Below are 27,538 nucleotides of genomic sequence, written 5' to 3'. Positions count from 1 at the left end.
TTTAATTATATTACTTATATCTATTATAGCTCTATATATAAATACTTTTTATTTTTTATATAAAAATTTAAAGTTTAAAAATAATAATTAGCTTATATTAATAAGATCTTTAAAAATTTTAATAATAATTAAAATATTTATTCTACTCTTATTATTTTATTAAATAATAGTTTTATTAATTTTAAATTTAAAATTAATAAAAATACTCTTAACTCTATAAGCGATATTAAGTTATTTAATCTTTATATTAAAAAGTCTATTTTATTTACTCTAAAATTACTCTTAAAATCTTTCTCTAATTTTACTATTTTATTTAAAATAATAATTAAATTATTATTATTATTATTACTATCACTCTCTTTATTAATATTCTATATATTATTATTTAAATTATTTTTTAATAATAATAAATCTAAATAATTAATTATAGCGCTTTATAATTAATATTTTTAATTAATCTTAATTTAATAAGAGTAATTTTTCTCTAATTTTTATTATTATTTTAGAATTTAGTATAAAATATATTAGATAAAAATAAGATATTAAAAACTAATTAATACTTAATAATCTTTTACTCTTTATTAAAATAATTAAATTTAATATTTATATAATTTTTTTTTAATATTTTTAATATAGTAGTTATTAGCTTATTAAGATTAATTATAATAATAAAAATCTTTAAATAATATTAAATATTATTATTAAATATTATAAATTTAAAAACTTTAAGCTCTATATAAAGCTAATTTACTAATTATTTAATATTATTCTTATTTTTAAAAGAGATATTCGCTAATATAAAAGGAATTTTTATAAAATTATTATTAAAATCGCTAGTTTATATAAATTATTTATTTTATTAAAACTCTTTCTAATTTAGCTTTTTTTTATAAAACTTAAGAACTCTTTAAATATCTTTATAATAATTTATATCTAAATTTATAAATTATATAATAATAAAATTATTAAATTTAATAAAATTATTTATATCGCGATAAATAAAGAAATTTATTTATTATTATTTAAAAATAATAATATTATTATATATATTATTTATAATAATAATAATAAGAATAAAAATAAATAATTTATTAAATATTATAAAGCTAGCGATTTAGAAATTAATTATAAAATTTATTTTTTATATAAAGTTATTAAATATAAATTTAGATATCTTCTTATTAAATATTAAACTAAATTCTTTTATTTAAAATTTAAAAAATCTAAATTAAATAGAAAAAAGAAGAAGAAGTCTTAAATTATTATAATTAATTTTAATAATATAAGAAAAGATTTTAGTATTAAATATAAGTATATTAAAGAGATACTTAATATCTCTACTTTAAAAGAGAATAAGTATTTTAATATTAATTATATCTTTTTAAAAGAATTAGATTTAATTATATATTATATAGATTTTAGCTTTAATAATTTTAATATTCTTAATATGATTAATAATAATAAAGTTATTAATTTAATAATTATCGATTTTAATTTAAAGTATAACTTAATAATTATAAATTTTATAAATTTATATTCTTATATAATAATAAACTTTAATTACTCTTATTATTTCTTTATTAATTATTTAATATTCATTATTTATAAAAAGATTTATTTTTATTTAATTCGCGATATTATTAGTTTAAATTACTTTATTTAAAATAAATATATAAATATTACTTTATTTAATATCTTATATATACTTAATATAAAAATTAATCTTCTTTTTATTAATAAACTTTTAAATATTAATATTATAATCGATTTTTATAAAATTAGCTATACTTTAATTAAAGATATTTTAAAATTTATAAATACTTATAATTAAGATTTATTCTTTCTTAATCTTTAAAATAGTTTAAATAATATTTTAATAATATATAATATTTCTTTAAATTCGATTTATTAACTTTAATATATTTATATAAATTATTTAAATTAATAAAATTTAAATAAGCTCTTTATTATAGCGATAGATATAGATTTTATTAAGAATATCGCGAATAAATATATTTATAAATATTATATTATAAAATATTAGAAGATTATTTTTTATATTAATCTTACTACGCTTTATATATAATTAAATAAATTTATTTATAATAATTTTATAGAGTCTTTATTCTTTATTAATTTTAATAATTATAAATATTTTATAATATTTAAAAATAATTTTATCTTCTACTCTAAAGTCTATTATATTTATTATAAAAATAAAATTTTCGCTATATTTTTATAATTTAAGATTTATCTTAAATTATATAATTATAAATTTTTTTATATTTATCTTAATAATAAAGATAAATATATTTTTAAAGTTTTTTTTAATTATCTTACTTTATTAAGTATTAAATAAAAATCTATTATTTTTAATAATTTTTAGATAAATAATATAATTAAGTATTTTAGATAAACTTTATTATATAAGATATATTTTATTCTATTAAACTCTTAATTTAATAAATCTTTTTAATTTAAAATTATTATTATTACTAATTATTTAATAATATAATTATTTAATATTAAAATTATCGTAATCTCTTTTAAAATCTTTTATTATTAAAAGTTTATTCTTTTTTACTTATATATAATAAATTCTATTATTTATATAATAAAATAAATTGAAAAAAAGTTTATAAATTAAAGTGAAAAATATATATTATTAGAATATAAGAGAGAGTATATCTTTTAATTATATAATCTTATTAAAAAAAATTATTTACGCTAATAATATATACTTTATAAAATAATAATCTCTAATTATAAATTTAAAAGAAGAAATTAAGATTTATAAATTTTTAAATAAATAATAATATTTAATAATATTAATATTCGTTATAAAGAAGATATTAAATAAATAGGGTATTATTAATATTTTAAAAAATATTAAATTTAAAGAAGTATTAGAAGATATTATATCTATAATTAAAATAGTTATTAAATTTTTAATAATTTTAAAATCTTTAATATTTATAAAATTAAGATTAAATTTCTTTAATTAGCTAATAAATTAATATCTTCGCGAAGATTTATATAAAAGTTTTTAATATAGTAAATTTAATTAATTACGCGAGAGTTTTTAATTTAAATATTCTTAATATAAGTTATTTAATTAAATATTATATTTATATTTATATTAATAATTTAATTTACGCTATCTATATAAGAAATTTTTTTAAATTTAAATTTATTATTTATTATTATTAAAGTTATTTAAGATATTTATAAAAATTATAAATTAAATATTATTTAAAGAGTATTATATAATTATCTAAATCTTATAATTTTAAATCTATAAAATCTATTTTCTAATTCTCTTTTAAAAGTCTTTATAATATTCGTTTTACTTATAAACTATATTAATAAATTAAATATTTTTAAATTTATTATTTATAAATAAGCTATATCTAATTAATTATCTTAAATAAATTAAAAACTTTTTATAAAGAATAAATATAAATCTTTTATAGATAATAATATTTAATATCTTATCTAGATATCTTTTAAGACTTATATTTTAAAAAATAAATAAATCTATATTTTAAAATAAAGTTTTAATAAAGAAATTATTTATTATAAGATATATTAAATTATCAGAATTTAAATAATAGAAAAGTTATAATTATTATAATACTTTTATATTAATAATAAAGTCTATAAATTATAAGATAATTTTCGCGCTTATAATTATTCTAAATTAAAATCTAAAGTAAATAAATATTAAAATTATTTTTCTATATAATAATATAAAGAAAGAGATTTATATATACTAATTTAATAGCTTTAATAAAAATAATATTAAGATTTATAAATTAAATAAAATACTTTATAGTCTAAAATAATTCTTTTAAATTTAATATTAATATTTTTTAAAATATATAAAGAAGCTAAATCTTCTCTCTATCGAATTAAATAATAATATATTTATAAATTTTAAAAAGAATATTATTATAACGCTTTATATCGATAATATTTTAATTATTAATTTTAATAAAATCGAGATTTAATAAATTAAAAAGAAACTTAATATAAAGTTTTATATATTAAATTTAGAATTATATATCTACTATTTAAATATAATTATTAAAAGAAATTATTATAATAATATTCTTTATTTAGAATAAGAGACTTATATTATTTAATTTTTAAATTATTAAAATTATTAAAATCTTATCTTTATATCGATAATTTTTAAAATTAATTATAAACTAGCTTTTATTAAAGAAAGCTATATTATTTTAAAAAAATTATAAAAAAAATATTAATTTATAATAAGATCTCTTATATATATTATACTTAGTATTTATTTTAATATTATTTATATAATATTATTAATAAATCGCTATTTATTTAATTTAATTTTAATATATTAAAATATAATTATTTAAATCTTTCGATATTTAAAAAATATAATATATTATAAACTCGTATATAAAGATTTTTTTTAAGAGTTTATTAATTATATTATTTTTAATTAAGCTAATAATATAATTTAAAAATCTATATTTAATTATTTTTTTAATATAAAAAGTAATATAATTAATTATTTATTTAAGCGTTAAATTATTATAATATTATTTATTTATAAAATAGAGTATATTAATTAGATATAGATTATTAAAAAATAATTTAATTAAAAAATCTACTTAATTAACTTCTTCGTCTTAATAATATAGATTTTAAAATTATTATTATTTTTAATAATAATTAAAGCGTAATTACTCTTATAAAGAATATTTAATTTTATATTTATATTAAATATATTAATATTATTTATTATTTTATATAAGAAAATATTAATAATAATATTATAAATATATAATATATTTTTATTAATAAATAGATAACTAATAAACTTATTAAAACTCTTTACTTAAATAAATTTATTATTTTTTAAAATATTCTTAGAGTAAAAGTTATATCTATTTATTTTATAAATAATCGCTAATTTTATTATTATTTTAATATAATCTTAATTTAATAATACTTAGTAGAGAAGTTATTTTATTATATTTAAATTTAAATTTAAAAAAACCGCCTACTACTATCTACTCTAGAAAAATTATTTTATTAATTCTTATATTACGAGTAATCTATTTAAGCTATTTATTAAATTATTATATTAAACTTAATATTTAATAAACTCGCTATTTTATATTAAAATAGCTATTTCTTTAGCGCTATTACTACTATCGCTATTAAACTTTTAAAATTCTTTTAAAAAATCTATATCTATTTATTATTAATATCTTAAATATTATATTTTTAAATTACCGCTATTATAGTTATTATTATTAAAAATTAGATATTTAAAATAATCTTTATAAAGATTTTATAGTTAATAATATATAGCTAGAAGAATTTCTTTTAATTATTTTATTTAGTTATTTCTATATATATTCTTTAATCTTAAATTAATTAATTTTTAATATATATTAGATAATCTAAAAATAAATTTTTTAAAAAACCGCTTTTTAATAAAAAGTAGAATTTAGATCAAATTTTGATAGAGACCTAGTCTGATATAGTCGTTTTTAGATTTCAACTTTTCACTTTATCTACTCTATTTTAAATATCGCGAACTTTAAATCTCGTATTTTTCAATTTCGTTTATATAGAGAGGAGATAGAGATATAGAGAGTATAGGAGATATACTTTCACGCTAGCTACTCGGCACTAACTTATCTTAACTACTTAACTCGAACTTTATCTTAATTACCCGAAGCTAACTTACTTTGATAACCCGATAAAAATCGACTAAATTATTTTATCTTATTTATTTAGTTTTAATATTATTAATATTAAACTTCGTATTTATTAGATTTCGTCTATAAGAGAATATATACGAAGGAGAGTATTAAAATTCGGATTACGTAATTCTTAACGTCTTAGCAATTATGTGATATAGTTATATAATACGTCTTAGCGTATCTATATCTAATCGCTCTTTTCTTTATAGTAACTTCATAGTTAATAACTAAGTATCTTACCTCATATTTCCATAATACTCTCTTTATATATCTAAAGAAATTAAACTTTAAGCTTATTATAATTAATTTCTCAATTTTTATTAACGATATTATAATTATTATAATTTATATAAATAATATTCTTTTAATTAATCTCGATAAGATAGAAATTTAAGATATTAAAAATAAGCTTAATAGTTATTTTAAAATTATTTATTTAAGATTATACATCTATTATCTAAATATAACTATTATTAAAAATTATATTAATTATATTATTCGACTTAATTAGATAAGATATATTAAAAAAATTCTTATTAAATATAATATATAGAAATTTAAAGATATACTTAATCTTATAAATATCGAAAGATATTAAATATTCGAAAAAGACTTTTAAATCTTTAAAGTCTCTTATATTAAATATTAATTAGTAGTAAAATTATTAATATATATAATATTTAATATAAGACTAGATATTATATTCGCGATTTTAATAATATCTCGATATAGTTTAAACTCTAACGAAGTCTATTAAAAAGCGATTAAATAAATCTTTTATTATCTTAGATAAACTATTAACTATTAACTTATCTTTAAAAAAAATCTAAAATCCCTAAATAATTATATTAATATCGATTAAATTAATAATTAAAATACTTATTATTTTACTTCTAGATATATATTTAATATTAATAATAAAATTATTAATTAATTATTAAAGCGATAACTTATTATAGTACTCTTAATTTATAAAACTAAATATATTAATTAAATATAAATTATTAAAAAAGTAATTTAACTAGACGATCTATTAAACTAATTTAATTTTAATAATAAATAAATATAAGTAATAGTTATTTTTTATAATAATTAAGGCGTTATAGTATTAGCTAAAAACTTTTAATTTTATATCTATATTAAATATATTAATATTTAATATTACTATATATAGAAATAAGTTATTACTAAGAATATCGCTTTAAATTATATTTTTATTAATTAATAAATAATTAATAATCTTATTAAAGCCCTCTATAAAAATAAATTTAAAAGTTTTTATTAATTTATTAAATTAGAATATCGCTTATAATTATAATCTAATAATCTTAATAAAGAGAAATTATTTATTTTAGAGAAGCTATTTTATTAATTCTCGTATTATAAATAATTATCTTAAATCGCTTATTAAGCCGCTATATTAAGCTTAATACTTTATAAATTTACTATTTTATATCGAAATAGCTATTTCTTTAACGCTATTATCGCTATTATTACTAAAACTTTTAAAACTCTTTTAAAAAATCTATATTTATTTATTACTAATATTTTAAATATTATATTTTTAAATTATTACTATTATAGTTATTATTATTAAAAACTAATTATCTAAAATAATCTTTATAGAGATCTTATAGCCGACGATATATAATTAGAAGAATTTCTTTTAATTATTTTATTTAGCTATCTTTATATATATTCTCTAATCTTAAATTAATTAATTTTTAATATATATTAGATAATCTAAAAATAAAATTTTCGAAAAACCGTTTTTTAATAAAAAGTGAAATTTGAGTTATATTTAGATAAGGGCCATAGTTTAATATAATCGTTTTTAGATTTCGATTTTTTACTTTATCTACTCTATTTTAAACGTCGCGAACTTTAAATCTTATATTTTTTAATTTTATTCTTATAGAAGGGTAGGGATATAAGGGGTAAGAGAGATATATTTTCACGCTAGCTACTCGATACTAACTCACCTTAACTACTTAATATTAATTTCACTTTTATTACCCGGCGCTAAACTTACTTTAGCTATCTAACTCGAACTTTAATTTAATTATTCGACGCTAAACTCACCTTAATAACCCAACGAAAATCGACTAAGTTATTTTACCTTATCTATTTAATTTTAATATTATTAATATTAAACTTTATATTTACTAGATTTCGCTTATAAAAAGATATATATAAAGAAAAGTATTAAAATTTAAATTATATAACTCTTAACGTCTTAGCGATTATATAACTACGTTATATAATACGCCTTAACGCGCTTATATTAAGTCGCTCTTTTTTTCTATAAAACTCTATAGTTAATATAATTAAGTATTCTACCTTTATATTTTAATAGAATTTAAGAATTTAATATAGTCGTTTTTAAATTTCGACTTTTTCACTTTAATTACTCGACGCTAAACTTACTTTAACTACTTAACTCGAACTTTACTTTAATTACTTAACGCTAAACTTACTTTAGTTACTTAGCTTAAACTTTACTTTAACTATTTAACTTAGACTTTACTTTAACTATTTAGCACTAAACTCTAATAGAAATCGATTAAGTTATTTTTTATTTTACTTACTCGATTTTAACACTATTAGCGTTAAATTTCGTATTTATCAAATTTCGTATATAAAAGAATATATGCGAAGAGGAGTATTGAAATTTAGATTACGTAACTCTTAGCGTCTTAATAATCACGTAATATAGTTATATAATACGTCTTAGTATATTTATATCTAAGGTAGTCGCTCTTTTCTTTTATAGAACTCTATAGTTAATATAACTAAGTGTTCTACCTTATATTTTAATAGATTTTATAAAAAATAATATCTCTTTTTAATATTAATTATAGATTATATAAATAATTAGAAATCTATATAAATTTCGATTTATATTTTTATAATAATTTATTTTCTTTAAATATAATGCTGGTTTTATATTATATTATTTAATTAAAATATTTAAATTTATTATTTATTTAAAAATTATTAAATATAATATTTTTCTAAATAATTCTTTTAATAAATTAAAAAGTATATATATTATAATTATTATACTTAAAATTATAATTATTATAAAATCTAATATAAATATAAATTTTCTATTTAATTTAATTTAGAAAAGATTTAAACGCTATAAGAATTATAGAATTATTTTTATTAGAAAATAAGAATATAGCGAAATAAAGCGTTTTATTATCTAGAAAGATTATTATTTAATTATAATTATTATAAAAAATAGAAAAAGACTTTTAGAGATTATTATAAATTAAATTTTTTTTTTAATAATCTAATATTATATAACGCTTATACAATTTAATTTTTATATTAATAATATTATATAATTCGTACACGTTCTTAAAGAATAAAATTAATTCATTTCTTTTAATATATATTTCAATTAATTACTTAAGATTTTAAAATTCTAAATAATTATAATAAGTATATTATATATATAAGATTTTTTTATTAATTTAAGAATCTACGATATTAATAAATAAGAATAAGAATTTAAATTTAGATTTAGATATAGATATAGATATAATAAACTTATTATAAATAAAGATATTTTTATTAATAATTACTAAATATATAAAGATCTCTATTTATATATTTTATATATAAAAATAAATACGCTAATATTTAAAAATAATATTATACTTTTTTATTTTAATATTTTTAAATATAAATTAAAAAGAATAGTTTTAATCTTAAAATTACTATTAGAAATATATTAGATATCTTCTATATATAGAATTTATCTACTTTTAAAACTCTTATATTTAAATTTAATATATCTAAAATTTATAATTATAATTAAATTATTAACTTTATTAATAAGATAATATAATTTAAATAAAATAAAGATTTAAAAAATTAAGAAGTTATAAATAATATAACGATTATAAATATTAAAGAAATTTGAATTATAATCTTTAAGCTCTTTTTAATAAAGAAATAATAGATTTAATTTTATAAAAATTAATAATTAATAATAATATATATAATATTCTTTGGATTAAAGTTAATATATATTATAAAACTATATACTATTGCTAATTAGATATACGCTATAAAAAAATTAATATTACTAAATTAATAATTAATAATAGACTTATCATTTTAAATATTTATATCTTTATCTTTATTATTCGAGTTAGAGAAATTATTATTATTATTATCTTTATTATTATAATTATTATAATTATTATAATCTCTATAAATATTATAATCTCTATAATTATTATAATCTCTTCTATTATTATTACTATCTTATTTTTTAAATTCGAGATATAAAATAATATATTTAATATTATTATATTAATTCTTTTTATAATAATTATAATATTTATAAATTTAAATATAAGTATAAAAGTTATTAATATAAGTTTTTTATTAGATTCTATATTTAATAATTTTATTAATAATAATTAATATAATAACACTTTATAAATTATATATAAAGAATTTATTAATTAATAGAATTAATATATAAGCTTTAATATTAATCGAGTTAATAAAATTAATTATAATATTAATAAATCGAGTAATTATATAATTTAAATTAAATTTTATAATATTATTATTTTTAAAAATATTATAATTTTAATTATATTATTTATAATATAAATTATATAGAAAATTTAAATTTAAATAAAAGTAATAAATATTTTAATTCTTATTAAATTTTAACTTTAAAAATAAATTATTAAACTTATTTAGAATCTTTATAAATCTATTAATATAAAATTAAAAATTATTATTATATTTTATAAAAGTAATATTATCTATTTTTCTAAATATAAAATTAAAAATATTTAAATTTCGAGATTTAAACTTATTTAAAATCTCTTAAACCTTTTTAATATTAACTTTATTCTTAATTTTAAAATATAATTTTTTTTATAACGCGATTTTAATATAATATAAATTTAATTTTATATTTATAATTAATTATTAATTTAGATTTTAATAATAATATTATTAATAATTAGCTTTATATAATCTTTTTTAATATAATACTATAATCTAAATAACTTTAATTTATTCTTAATTTATTATTTTTAAGTTTAATAATTAAAAATATTTTTAAATTTATTAATATTATTAAGATAATTTAAAAAAATCGAGATATTAAATTTTTAAAAGATATAATATTTAAAGATTTAATAAACTCTTTTTATTAAAAAATAAGCTAAATAAACTTACTTTATTAAAATCTAAATTTAAAAATAAAATTTATATATTAATAAGATTTAGAAAAATAATTAAAATAAATAATATTAATAAAATTAAACGTATTTAAAAATTAAAGAGATCTTTATTAGAAATTAATTTTAATAAAAATTTAAAGATTAATTATTCTAATATTAAATTAGAATTAATAAAAAAGCTTAATATATATTTACTCTTACTATTAAAATATCTTCTATAATATATTAAAGATTTAAATATATAAATTTTTTTTTATTAAATTTTAAAATTAATTTAATATAATTTAAATCTTTATTTATAAAGATTTATTATTTATTAATACTCGAAATAGCGAATAATATTCTATTAAAAAGTTAAATAATTAATAAATATTAAAAATATTATAATAATTTAAGAATATTATAATAATAAAAATCTATTTTTTATATATAGATATAATATTATATTATTAAAGTTATATTAATTATCTTAATAACTAAAAGCTTTAATTATTTTCTTTAAAATTAATTTAATTAAAATTTGAGATCAAGATTAATTATAAGATTATTTATTTATTATTAAGATATTTTATTTTTAAAATAAATATTTATATTAAAACTTCTTTATAATAATAAAGATTTCTTTTCTCTTTTACTTTTAAAAAAAAAAATTTATTTAATTAATATATCTCTATTAGTAATAATAAAAAATTATATAATTAATATTAGAATTAAGTTTTTTTAAATTATACTTTTTCTAGCGATAATTAAAATAATTAATAACTAATTTTTATTATAAATATTTTATAATTAAATAAATACGAAGTCTAGATACTCGCTATCTAATTCTTTAATATTTATAATATATAAATAAAGATATATTATTTCTTTATTTAGCGTATTTTATATAAAGAAGTTAATAATATTTTAAAGATTTTAATAATAATATAATTTAATTAATTATATAGCGATTTCGATAATCTTAACTAAATATAATATATTTTAACTTACTTTATATTATTTTAAATAAAAAATAAAAGCGCTTAAGCGATAACTCTTAACTTTTAAATTATAAATAAATTATAACTATTTAAATCTAAAATAATTATTTTAAAATAAGAATTTTTTATATTAAGAAGATTAATAAAGTTTTTTATAATTATAATTATCTTTATTATAATAGATATAAATATTTAAAAATAATTATAACTATAATAATAAGTTATACTATTATTAAAATAACTATTAAAAATAATTTAAATTTATAATCTATTAAAATATAAAGATAAAATATTTAATTATATTAAATTATAAAGTTTTATAGAAGAAAAGAGCGACTAGATATAAATATACTAAGACGTATTACGTAATTATATTACGTAATCGTTAAGACGCTAAAAATTACGTAATTCGAATTTTAATAAGCTCTAGCGACTTAAGAGTATAAGTAATAAAATATTAAATTATAGATATTATTAAAGACTTTAATAGATTAATATATAAATATATTATATTAATAAAGTCATCGATTTAAAAAACTAGTATAATTATTTTTTAATTAATATTAATATAAACGATATCGATATTATAAAGGGTGTTCAAGGAGTTGGGATATGGCTGACAGAGAGACAATAGTAAGGAGAAGATGCACATTAATGTGGTCGGCATCATAACGCGACGTCGACAGCGGAAAATCCGCTACCACCGGTGAGTCGCCTAAACATCCCCTCACTCATTCCTCACTTATTCCTACTTGATTTACAAGTGCGGAGGAATCGACAAGCGTACCATCGAGTTGAGCCTTGCATTTTCTTGATATTCCCTAGCATTGAGCCCTTGGTCTTTCTGTCAATTCAGGATGCCATATACTCAGACATAGTGCTCGGATTTGCGCTTCTCTGGTTACTCTTTCGCAATTTCTACATACGGTGGCCACCATGGAAGGAATCGAAAAGCAGCAGACGCCTCAGAACAAACAGTCCTTCGGCCCGCAACTCCAACCCTGTCCCACCCACTCGCCCGCACCCGATCGCTAACGCAGGTACCTCTAGTTCGGGCTCTGGTCGCTCATTACAGGATTCAGCGTCTACTCCCACAGCATCATTCTTCAACTTCGCGTGTGGCATGATGCAAAGACTGAGGCATGCTCCTAAGTACCTCATCATCACTCCAAAGGTAGAGTCCTCCCCGCTACCTTATACACCTCAACTCCTGCACAACTATTATGATGAAGTTTCCAACGAGAAATTATCGCGGCTTATGACACTCTTTAATAGGTGGTTGATTAGCAATTACAAATACGCAAATTCTGATCTATATTGTCATTCTATCCTAGCACTAGAACATTTCAACGCGCTTGCTCATAGCTAACGTTCAATCAGATGCGGACAAATCTAGCTAAACTGGCCGACTACCATAGTCTATAGCACGACTCTCCGCCGCATCAGCTCTACATCAGCTCTTCCTCCATGTCTAACATCCTTATCCCCCGCCAGATATAATCCAGCGCACAATGCAGAAATGATCCAGCATGCATCAGTGCTGCGTGATATCCACCCAAGAAGAACACCCGCGTGATAATGCACCCAGGGTGCTATAAGAGCAGCGTTTCATACTTGTGAAGTGCTTACACCCAGGAAAATATTCACATGACTGCATGGAGATTCATATGCTTGCAGCTTGGAAAAACATGCCACCGCAGATTGAGACTGATGGAGCTAAGAGCATCATCAGACTCGCTGTATAAGCAGGCGCTGGAGAGAAACAATCTCATGCTGCCACATTATATTGGAGCATAAGTAAGACGTTGCACACTGTGTCATACCGAAGCTTCCTCACGTACTATAGATAAACCAGTCCTGGAGTAAGTGGCACATAACTCTTCTTTGCTCTTCAAGTATTTGAGCAGCGAGATTCATTGGGTTTAAGGCAAGCATGTTGCCACTACTAGTAACATATATCACAAGTCGTTCGTCCACTCAAATCGCCTGTCCACCCGAAAGCTATATATAGCTTTAAAGCTTCAAAATGTCAACGAATTTACATACAATTACCCTTAGATCACTTCTAAATATTGCCTGAACGCTGTCTACATATACGTGCAGTATATTCGTACGATCTACATACGCTACACCGTGGTGGAGCTTTAGATTTTAATCGGGAAAAGGATTGCTCCACTGTCAAAATATGAGGTAGAACACTTAGTTGTATTGGCTAGAGAGTTCTATAAAAGGAAAGAGCGACTAGATATAGATACACTAAGGCGTATCACGTAATTATATTATATAACCGCCAAGACGCTAAGAGTTATATAATTCGAATTTTAATACTCCTTTTCACATATATTCTTTTATACGCGAAATTCGATAGATATAAAATTTAATACTAATAATATTAAAATTAAGTAGATAAAATAAAAATAATTTAATCGATTTTCGTTAGAGTTTTAGCGTTAAATAATTAAAGTAAATTTAATATTAAGTAATTAAAGTAAAATTCGAGCTAGATAACTAAAATAAATTTAATATTTAATAATTAAAATAAAGTTTAAATTAAATAATTAAAGTAAGCTTAATATTAAGTAATTAAAGTAAAGTTTAAATTAAGTAATTAAAGTAAGTTTTAATATCGAATAAATAAAGTAAAAAAATCGAAATCTAAAAACGATTATATTAAACTCTCAAATTTCACTTTTTATTAAAAGACGATTTTGTTATAATATTAGCCTCTTCGGCTATCGTATATATATCGCGTATTACTAAGACTAATAATTACTAGTTACTATTAGCCATCTATTTTATATATATAAATATTTATATATTCTATAAATTAATAATTAGTCTTTTAATTATAATTATTTTATTTCTAATATATTTAATATCTTATTTTTAATAGATTATAAGCTCGAAAGCGAGTAAGATAGTATTAAATATTCTTATACTTTCTAATATAGATATTAAATTAAATCTTTAATAATTATTTATATATAGATATATCTTATAGCGATAGTTTATTTTTTTAATTTATATCTATTAACGAGAGAACTATCGCTATTTAATCTCTATATAAAAATTATTAAATTAAAATTCTTATTTTATCTAAGATGTCGAAAAAATATAGATAAAAAAACTCTTATATTATATAAGAATCTAAATTAATTAAAAACTCTTATATTATTTTAAAGTCTTATAATAATATAAATAAAATAATTAAAAACTCTTATATTTTAAGATTTTAAAATAATATAAATAAAATATTAAAATTCTTATTTTATTTAAAGTCTCGAAACGAGTATTTAAAGTCTCGATACTCTTTCTATTTTTTTTATTAAGATTTTTTATAAATTTAATAAAATTAAATAAATAATTAATCTCGAATATAAAGCGTAGATTTAAAAATTAATATATATAAGATATAATATATTAGAGTTTAAGAAATCTAGCTTTTAAAGTTATTAAAGAGTATTATAATATTAATCTCTTCGACTATTATATATATATTATATATTATTAAAATTAATAGTTATTAGTTATTATTAGCTATCTATTTTATATATATAAATTATTAAAAATAGTAGATAAAATACTTGGTTGATTTAATTTAATTGCAGAGAGTATTATAAATATATATATTGTTAAATCTCGATAAATTTTTCTTATCTTAATAAACCTTTTAACTTAGTTAGATAATATATTTTAATACTCTTATATACTCGAAATATAGCTTGAATTAAATAAGTATAAAAAATGAAAATATTTTCTCTATCCTCTCTATTCGAGTAAATACTATATTTGAACGCTGGGTAGTAAAGGTAAAGAGGATATATATATAGAAAAAAATTTATTTACTCTATATTGAAATTCCATTTTTTATTAAAAAGCGATTTTTTAAAAATTTTATTTTTAGTATACTTAATATATATTAAAAATTAATCGATTAAAGGTTGAAATTAATAATATTTATAATAGGGTAGATAAAGTGAAAAGTCGAAATCTAAAAACGACTATATCAGATTATACCCCTATTATTAAAATTCCACTTTTATTAAAAAGCGGTTTTTTGAAATTTTTATTTTTAGACTATCTGGTATATACTAAAAATCAATCGATTTAAGACTGGAGGATATTTGTGGAGATAGAATAAATCTAATTAGAAGAAATTATTTATTTTATATATACGCGCCTAGCTATAAGGCCTTTACGGAAATTATTTTAGATATCTAATTCTTAGCGATAGTAGTTAATAGTAATATATATCTTATATATAATACGCTAATAGAATAAGATATAGATAAAGATATTTTAAAAAAGCTTTAAAGATTTAATAGCGATAATAGTAATAGCGTTGAAGAAATAGTTATTTTAATATAAAATAATAAATTTATAGAGTATTAAGCTTAATATAGTAGTTTAATAGATAATTTAAATAGATTATTTAAGATGTAAGGATTAATTAAAAATAGGCTCTTATATAAGTAATAAGATCGAAAGACTTAATTTACTTAAAGTTTATTTATCTTTTAAGATACTAAAGTTAACTCTTAATAATAATCTATTTATCTTTTAAGATATTAAAGTTAACTCTTGTTTAATAATAAGCGTATTGCTAGAATATAAATCTATCTATCCCTTAAGATATTAAAGTTAATTCTTTCTTAATAATAAGTATATCGCTAAAATATAAAAAATAGTTATTTTATAGACGAGATTTTAAATTAATAAATTCTTGAAAGAGTTTATATTTATGTTTATATAAGACTTTAATAAATCTATTAACTATCTATTTATTAATAAAAATTTATTTAAAATTTATATTATTATTAGTAATTTAATTATATATTTAATAGTATTAAATATTAATATATTTAATATAATTATAATATTAAGAGTTCTTTATTAGAATAATTATATTTTAATTATTATTAAAAATAATAATTATTTAAAATAATTCGTTAAGATAAATTTAATTAAGTAATTTTTAAAGCTAAATAACTTTCTTTATAGTCTAAATTTAATTAATATATTTAATTTTATAAATAGATAATATAATAATAGTTTATCGCTTAGAAAATTAGCTAATTATTTTATTTTCTAAATTATAAATATAATTTAAAATTAATTTATAAATATTATAATTATTAATCTAATTGAAGTTAATATAACTAATTAAATCTTAAAGCGAACTTTTATAAATAAAATATTAATAAATAATTATATTAAGATATTAAAAAATATATTTAATAGTCGTATAATAGACTTTAATAGAATTTAAAGAATATTATAAAATTATTAATATAGTAAATATAATATCTAATTTTATATCTAATATAATATATATAAGAAATTTAATAACTAATTAATAAGTTTTTAGTAATTTAGCGAATATTATATAATTATTTTTAATAAAAAGTAATTACGCGCTAGTTTTAATAAAAGTAAACTATAGCTTAAACTCTTATATTTTATAATATTTAAAAAATTATTTAATATAGATTAATTAATTTAAATATAATATTTAATTAATATAATTATAAATTATAATTATATTTAAATAATAATTATAGAAATCTAAATCGCTTATTTTAAATTTAATATTAAATATATTTTTAATTTATTAAATATTAAAGTAAAAAGAGCTAGTAATAAGAATATTATTTATATAAAGAGTAATAATAATATTAATATCGAGATTAATAAATATATTATAATTAATATTAATAGAGATAAGATTAATTTCTTATATATAATTAATAAAGATATTATATTATATATATAAGAATTATTTTAAATTATAGAGTATTTTATTAAGCTTATAAACTTATTAAGAATACTTCTTCGAGATAAAACTAATAAATTATTTTATATAAATTTTCTCTTCAACGTCTTTATAGAGAAAAGCGATTTTAATATTTATTTATTTTAATTTTTAATTTTTGATAGCGATTAAAATAAAGATAATCTTATAGAATATAAATTTAATTATTAAAATAAAGATTTTATTATAATTTAAGTCTTTATATTATTTAAAATTATATATTATTTAGCAAGCCTTATAGCGAATAACTTTATTATTAAATTTATATTTTAAAATATAAATCTATCTACTATAAAGTATAGTACGCTTATAAAATAAATCGATAAAAGTCTAGATATTATTCTCTTTTAGCGACTTAAATTCTTTAATTATATCATCTTTCTATTATTTATAAAAATAATTATTTATTATAATCTCTTTATAAATCTTTAATTTATATAACTTTATATTTATAGTTTAAATAATTATAATATAAAATATAAAAGAGTTTAAAAAGAGATTTTAAGGAATTAAGTTAGAATAGTTAGAATATAAAAATATATTATCTTATATTATTAAGGTAGATTAAGACGTAATAATAGAAGTATTAAAGTTAAAAAAAGTTATTATAAACTTTAAAGGTCTTAAAATAAATCTAAATAATTAAATAAGTTTATTTATATCTATTATATCTATAGAAAGGAAATTTCTAACTAAAGAAAGCGTTATAAATCTAAATATATTCCCCTTTATAACTAGATTATTTAATAATTAAGAAAATATTAAATTAAATAAAAGTTCGTTCTTTTCTTTATTCTATATAACTTTTAATAAGTATATAATACTATTATCTAATAGTAGTATTTAATAAATATAATTATTATTATAATCTATAAGAATATCTTCTTAGACGTAATATTATTCTTTCTTTTATTTAATAATTAATTTTTTTATTATAATAAAGTTTTTAATTTATCTAATATATATTAGATAAGATTTATATTTAGTATAAATCTTATATAAAATATATTTATAATTTATAATAGAGCTATAATTATAAAGATAGTTTATTACTATTATAAACTTTAATTAAAACTTTTAATTAATATTAATATTTTTTATAATAATATTAATAATACTAAAGAGAGTTTAATTAAATTATTTAATTATTTTATTTTATTTAAATTCTTTTAATTAAATTAGTTTTTAAGTAATATTATAATTAATATAATAGATATTAAAATTATAATCTTTATACTTATCTTTATAATTACTTTATAAATATCTAATAGTATAATCGCTATATTTATTATAAAGCTAAAAACACTTAAAAGCGATAAAGATATTACTCTTTTATTTAATAATCTTAATTTTAAAATATTTATTATAATTATTTAGAAAGATAATACAAAAAAAATTTTTATTAAAATCGCGTAAAGTAATAGAGCTATAGATATTAATATAAATTAAATTATTTAATCTTTTCTTAAAGTGAATATAGGATTTATATAGCGTATTCTTTATCTTTTTAATAGTATATAAAATATAAAACTTCATTTTTATAATCTTTTTAATAAGATTTATATTTTTAAATAATTTAGCGAGCTTTCGAATATTTTAATATCTTAAATAATTTATATAGATATATTAAAAATTAAGAGTTTCTTCGTTAATTTTATAAGGCGTTTTATCGAAATCGAAATTAAAATTAGAGTTAGAGATATTAGACTTAGCGAAAATAAAAATATCTTTATTTATTAAATTAGTTTTCTTTTTATATTTTAAAGTAATTTAAAATATAGCGAACTTTATATTTTATTATTTAAGTATTAATATAAATATCGATTTAGTTTTAAACGATATTAATATAGATTTTAACTCTTATATATAAAAGATATATAAATTATTTTTCTATAGTTAAGCGATAATACCGCGATAACTAATTTTAATATTATTAAAAACGAATTTTATAAATAGACTATTATATATTAATTACTCTTAAAAGATTAAATTAAAAAATAATTTAAAAAGATAAAGAATATTAATAAGAATTAACTTCTTTTTTTTATTATTAATAATAATATTAAGATATACTTTATTAATATTAATAGAGATAAAAAAGTTCTTAATATCCTTAATTAGATAAATATTATTAATTATAGAATTAAGATATCTTGATAAAGAGTAAAGTACTATAAATAGATATAATCTAAAGCTTATTATATAGATAAGCTATCGAATTTAACTATATATATAATATATATTTCTCTTTTAATATCGATAAAATTATAATAACGCTTTTTATTAAACTTATAATTCTTATTTTTATTCTTTTTATTATCGAATTTAAAATTATTATTATAAATATTACTCTCATTATTATTATCGCTATTATTATTTTTATTCTAACTTTTTTTAATAAATTAATCGCACTTAATTTTAATATAGTAATACTTTTTATAGTAAATATAATATTTAACTCGCTTTTAAATTATACGATTATCGAGATTAGATATAATTTTTTTCTATAATTTAATAATAATAATAAAACTTAAATTATTTAGAATAAAATAATAAGAGCGCTAAGTAATAAAGATATAGCTAGATTTAATACGCTTAGAAGATAAATTAATAATTATCTAAATAAATCGAGTAATAGCGTATTTTAGCGAGAAGATAAACTCTATATTTACTTTATTTATCGACTTATAATTTTAAATATAATAAATAAAATAAATATTATAGATCTTATTTAACTCGATATAAAAAAAAATAAGAAAGTTAATTTTTAATTTTAATTTAGATAATATATTAATAATATTAATATAAATATCTTTAAGACAAATCGCGAAATCTAATATATCTTTATATTAATTAAGATTTAATTTAAATAATTAATAATAGAGATTATTAAGAGTATTAAAATCTTTAGACTTATTATTAATAATAATAGTCTTTTATAAAAAATAGATATTAATTTCACTTTTTAGATTTAATAGTAAATTATTATTAAGATAACTCTAAATAATATTAATAGCTAGTTTATACTCTAACTCTTATTTAATAACTTTATCTTTAATAATATTAATAAATTTTATAACTTTAATATTAGATATATCTTTAACTAAGATAGAAATAATAAGATAATCTTTTTATTTAACTCTAATAAATTTAATAAGATATTATATTATAAGATATTAACGTATATCTTACTATTATATTTAAAGATTTTTAAACTCTTTAAATTTAATAATATAAAGAGATAATCTATTAAACTTTATATCTAAATTAATTTCTTTTAATATAATTTTAATTTCGATATATTATTTAAAGCGCGAAGGATTTAAGAGTTTATAAGAGAATTAAATTTAATGAATTATATAATAATATTGAAAAGATTCTCGCTATTAGTTAATTTAAGAGATAATTTATAAATTAAATTATTAAGAGTTATAGAGTTATTAGAGAGATAGATAAATATATAATTATATTTTTAACTTTTTAAATATTTTTTAGATTAATATTAGATTTTATTTAATATCTAATTATATTAAGAAAAATCGTATTTAAAGATATATCTATCCGCGTATACTTTATTGTATAATATATAAAATTATTTTTAAAAGATATCTAGAGATATAATAAGTATATATAATCTATAATAACTTTTAAATTTATTTTAAACTACGAAAGATATCGATAGATAATTATATTTAAGACGTTTAATATTATCTTAATTAAGAGAAAATATTAATATATAATTATATTTAAAGTGTATAATATTATCTTAATTAGTATAATTAAATAATTTTTTTTAAAGATATAATTAAATTTAAAGATAATTAGATAGATATAGAGTCTATATTAGATAGAAAATTTAAAAACTTTTTATATTCTTTATCTTATACGATAATTATATTTTTTATTAATTAGATATTTAATTATTAACTTAATAACTTATTAATTAAGCGATTAATAATATTAATATAATAATATTTCGCTGTAATCTATTTAATTAATATAATTATATTTTAATTAGAAAATAAAGATACTTCTTTATATACTACCCCTTTTATAATTATATTATTTTTATTTATAAACCTAATATTTTATAAATAAAATTAATGTTATTTAAAGTATTTAGCTAATTAGTTAATTTAACGAAATTTTTAGCTAATTTAACACTTAAACTCTTTATTTTAACTTCTTACTTTTTAATATAGCGATTAAAAATAATAATAGCGAGGTTTTTATAAGGATTACGACTATTATATAATAAGTATAATTTATTATTTAAAAATCGATAAAGTTTAAAAAGTATTATCGAATTATCTTAAAGTAAATTAATTAGATATTTAATATTACGATAGTATTATTAAGCGATATAACATTATAATAAAGTTTTCTCTTATTCTTTAAATATTTAGTTAATAAGTTAGCTAGCTTATAAGTAATATATTAAATAAATATTCTATAATCTAGACTTATAATCTATTAAAAATAGTAAATAAAATATTTAGTTAATTTAATTTAATTATAGAGAGTATTATAAATATATATATCGTTAAGCCTCGATAAATCTTCTTTATCTTGATAAACCTTTTAACTTAGTTAGATGATATATTTTAATATAAATATCTATATATTCTATAAATTAATAATTAGTCTTTTAGTTATAATTATTCTATTTCTAATATATCTAATATTCTACTTTTAATAGATTTTTTTCCAAAATTTTATTTCTAGATTATCTAATATATATTAAAAAATAATTAATTTAAAATTAAAGAATATTTATAGAAATAACTAAATAAAATAATTAAAAGAAATTCTCTATTTTATATATTATAATTAACTATAAAAGTTTTATAAAATTATTTTAAATATCTAATTTTTAATAATAATAGTTAATAATAATAATAATATAAGTAAAAAATATTTTAAAAGAGTTTTAAAGACTAATAATAATTGCGATAATAGCGTTAAAGAAATAGCTATTTTAATATAGAATAGCGAGTTTATAGAATATAAGTTTAAGACTTAATAGATAATTTAAATAGATTACTTAAATTACGAAGATTAGTAAAATAACTTCTCTAAAGTTAAAATTAATTTCTCTAAATAAATAATACTATAAATAATATTTTAGTTTAATTAATATATAAAACTTCTTAAATTTATTTTTAAATAATACTTTAATAAATTTATTAATTATTTATTATTTAATAAAAATATATTTAAAAATATTATTATTAATAATAATTTATTTTTATATATAATAATATTAAATATTAATATATTTAATATATATATAAAATTAAATTTTTTTTAATAAAAGCTATAATACTATAATTTTTATAATAAATAATAATAATTTATATATATTTAATATTAAAATTAAATTAATTAAAAAGTTTATATAATTAAATTATCTTTTTAATAATTTATATTTTATTAATATATTTAATTTTATAAAAGAATAAAATTATAATAAATTATTATTTTAATAATTAATTAACAATAATATTATTTATATTAAAAATAAAATTAAAAATAAAATATCGAATATTTTAATTAATTATTTAATTTATATTTATATAATTAATAAATAATTTTAAATTTTCTCTAAATATTAATTATTAATTTTTAATATTATTTAAATATTAAAAAATATATTTAATAGTCTTTTAATAGAATTTATTAAAATTTAAAATATATTTAGAGATTATAAAAATATTAAATTAAATATTAAATTAAATATTTAATATTATATATATAAATAATTTTATAATTAATTAATAAATATAATAAAATTAATTAATAAAGATAAAATTATTTTTAATAATATAAAATTTATTATTATTAATAAAAGTAGATAATAGCGTAAAGTTTAATATATTATATTCCTTTAGAATTTTTTTAATTAAAATTTAAAATTTAATTAATATAATCTTTAATAATTATTATATTAAAATAATAAATATAAAAATTTAAATTAATTATTTTAAACTTCTTATTAAATTTATTCTTAATATTTTATATTTTAATTTTATTAAAATTTATAAATAAAATATTATTTATATAAATAGTAATAATAATAATATTATTAATAAATATAAAAAGATTAATAATAATAAATTTGAAATCTAATTTTTTAAAATAAATTATAAAAATATTAGATTAAACTTTAGAGAATTATTTTAAATTATAAAATATTTTAATAAGTTTATATATTTTATTTTTTTAATTTTTAATTTTAAAATTAATAAATTAAATAATATAAATTATCTTTTTAATATTATTATATAAAAAGAGAATTTTAATATTTATTTATTTAAGTTTTTAATTTAAAATAATTATTAATATAAAAATTATTTTATAATTTATAAACTTAATAATAAAAATAAAGATTTTATTAAAATTAATTTTTATTATTATTTAAAATTATAAAAAATCTAGCGAGCTTTATATTATATAATCTTCTTTATAAAATTATATTTAAATTTATAAATCTATTAATCTTTTAAAATATATATATTCAATAAAAAATTTATTAAAATCTAAATTTTATTAATAATAAATAAATAAATAATTTTTTTTTTATAATAATTTTCTAATATATTTTATAATAAGAGTTTAATATAATTTTTTTATAGATTTAAAATTTATAAAATTTAGAAAAGAAGACTTTTATTAATAGCGCTAGAGAATTTAAAAAGAATTTTTTATATATTTTTAAAATATTAAATAAATAATTTATCGCTAAAATTAAATTATAATTATTTATAAAATAAATAATAGATTTAAAAAATATCGTTATAAAGATTATAAAGAGAGTTTTATTATTAAATATATTAATTTTTTTTTAAAGATTCTAAATTAGCTAGAGCTATTAATTAAACTCTTTTAAAAATTTAAATAAAATTAAATAAGTTATTAACTTTATCTTTAATAAAAATTATTTATTTCTTTTAATAATTTTTTTTTAAAATTATAAATAAATAAAAAGATAATTTTCGAAATAATTAATAGTTTTAATAAATCGATAATTATTATAATAAATTATTATTTTAATATTATTATATATATTCTTCTCTAAAATAATTATTATAGATTTAAAAGAAATATTATTAAATTATTTAATATTTAAAATGATAGCGATTTTATTACTATTTAGAAATATATAATAAAAATAATTTTAATAATTTATAAATAATTTTTTAATTATATAATTTTAATACTTTTTTTAATTAATAATTTTAAATATAATTTAATAAAAGTTTATTTATTTAATAATATATAAATAAGAAATATTAAAAGAGAAATTAATATAAGTTTTAAAAGAAGTAATATTTTATTTAATTATAGATTAATAATTATATAAATAATTTTTAATATAAATAAATTTAATTTAATACTTCTATAATAATTTTTTTTTTAAATATTATATTAATTTTATATTAAATAATAATATCTAATTATTTAAATTTATTATTTATTTAATAATTTTCTAATATAATATTTTTTTAAATAATTTCTTTAAATAAATAAAAAACTTTTATTTTATAATATTAATATTTTATAATATAATTAAAGCGAAAATAAATATAATAATTATTATTATATTTTATATTATTAAGAAAAAACTTAAATATAATAAAAATATATTTATTAGATTTATTTAATAAAAGATAAATATTAAAATATAGAGTAAAATCTTTTAAGAAGATAATTATAAATATATAATTATCATAAAAAATATTAAATAATTTTTAAAGATTAATATAAACTAAGTTATTTTTTTATTTTTTAAAAAAAATATAATATTTATAAAGTTTTTATTTAAAATTAAGTATAAAGTATTATTTATAAATATTATTAAAAGAAGATTTAAAAAAAATTATTTTAATATATATTTTAGCTATCTTCTTAATACTCTAAATATTTAAATAATTTATATAAATATATTATATATATAGAGTATTTTTATTAATTTAAAATTCTTATTTATTAAAAAGCTTTATAAATTTAATAAAGAATTTATTATAAATAAGAATTTCTTTATTAATAATAATTAAGATTAAAAAGATATTCTTTTAAATATTGAATATATAAAAATAATTTTAAATATATTTAAAGAAAAATTATTATTTTTTTATAAAAAGATTATTAAAAATAAAAGAAAGCGAGTATTATTATTTCTTTAATTATTTTTTAAAAATTAAATTAAAATTATATCTAAATATAAATTAAATATTATTAAAAATTTAAATATATTTAATATTCTTTATTTTATATTTAAAATTAATATTATTAAAATTAATAATTATATAATTATTATTAATAAGTTTATTAATAAAATAAAATTTAAAAAATTTAAAAAAAGTTTTAAAAATTAAGAAATTATAAATAATATATTAAATATATATATAATTATAGAATTTAAGAGAGAATATTATTATTATAATAAAAAGTATAATAATAAAAACTTTATTTAAAAATTTAATTATAAAAAATTTATAAATTTTATTATTTAAGATTTAAAAATTAATAATAAATATAATAGCGATATAAGTAATAAAATAATATATTATTATAAATTAAATAATTATAATAGCTATTCTAATATTAAAAAATTAATTCTTTTTCTTTTTAAATTTTTTAAATTTAATATTAATATTAATATTAATATTTTTTTAATTAATATTTTTGTTTTTATTATTATAATTATTATAATCTCTATTTTTAAAAATTTAAAATTTTTTATAAACGCGTTTATATTTTAACTATTCGAGATATCTTTTAATAAAATAAAAAATTTTATTATAAATAATATAAAATTTATAAATTTATATTTAGATATAAAAATTAATAAAATTAATATTATTTTAAATATAATATTTAATTAATATAGATATTATAAGAATAAAAATAAAAATATTTATTTTAATATAAATAGTTATTATATAACTATTAAAGAATTTAATAAAAATAATAAAATTAGAGATAATATTAAATTATTATATTTTAATATAAATTAATATAAATTTAAAAGATTTATTTTTATTATAAGAGTTATAATTTTAATTATAAATTTTATAATATTTAATATATTAATTATTTAAATTTTTATAAAATAATAAATCTTCTAATTCTTATTAATAATAAAGAGAAATTTTTTAAATAAATTATTAATTTTATATAATAAATTAATAAATTAATTAATATAGATTTATAATTTATTTTTATAAATAATAAATATAAAAGATTTTAATCTCTAAATAATAAAATTAAAAATATTTAATTTATAAGATTTATATTTTTTTAAATCTTTTTAAATAATTATAATATTAATATAACTTTTAATAAAATTATATAAATTATTTTTATAATAAATTTTTATTATAATATAGAATTTATAATATATTTTAATCTATATTATAATATCTATATTAATAATAATTTTAAAAATAATTTTTATAAATTATTATTTAATTATAATTTTTATAATAATTATTAAATAAGAGATTAATTAAATTATATTAATTTTAATATAATATTAAAGATTTAATAAAACGAAGAAATCTTATATATCTTACTTTTATTTATAATAATTAAAAATATTTTTAAATATAAAAAATTAATAAAATTAATTTAAATTAATTAAAAGTTTAATATTAATATATTTAAATATAATATTATTTATAAAAAATTAATTTAATTTTTAAAATTTAATAAAATAAAGTTTTAATAAAAGTTTAAATTTAAAAATAAGATTTATAATATAATAGA

Source organism: Letharia lupina (assembly GCF_014066315.1).
Source record: "Letharia lupina isolate WasteWater1 chromosome Unknown contig_13, whole genome shotgun sequence".
NCBI lineage: Eukaryota > Fungi > Ascomycota > Lecanoromycetes > Lecanorales > Parmeliaceae > Letharia > Letharia lupina.
This window is presented reverse-complemented; position numbering follows the sequence as displayed.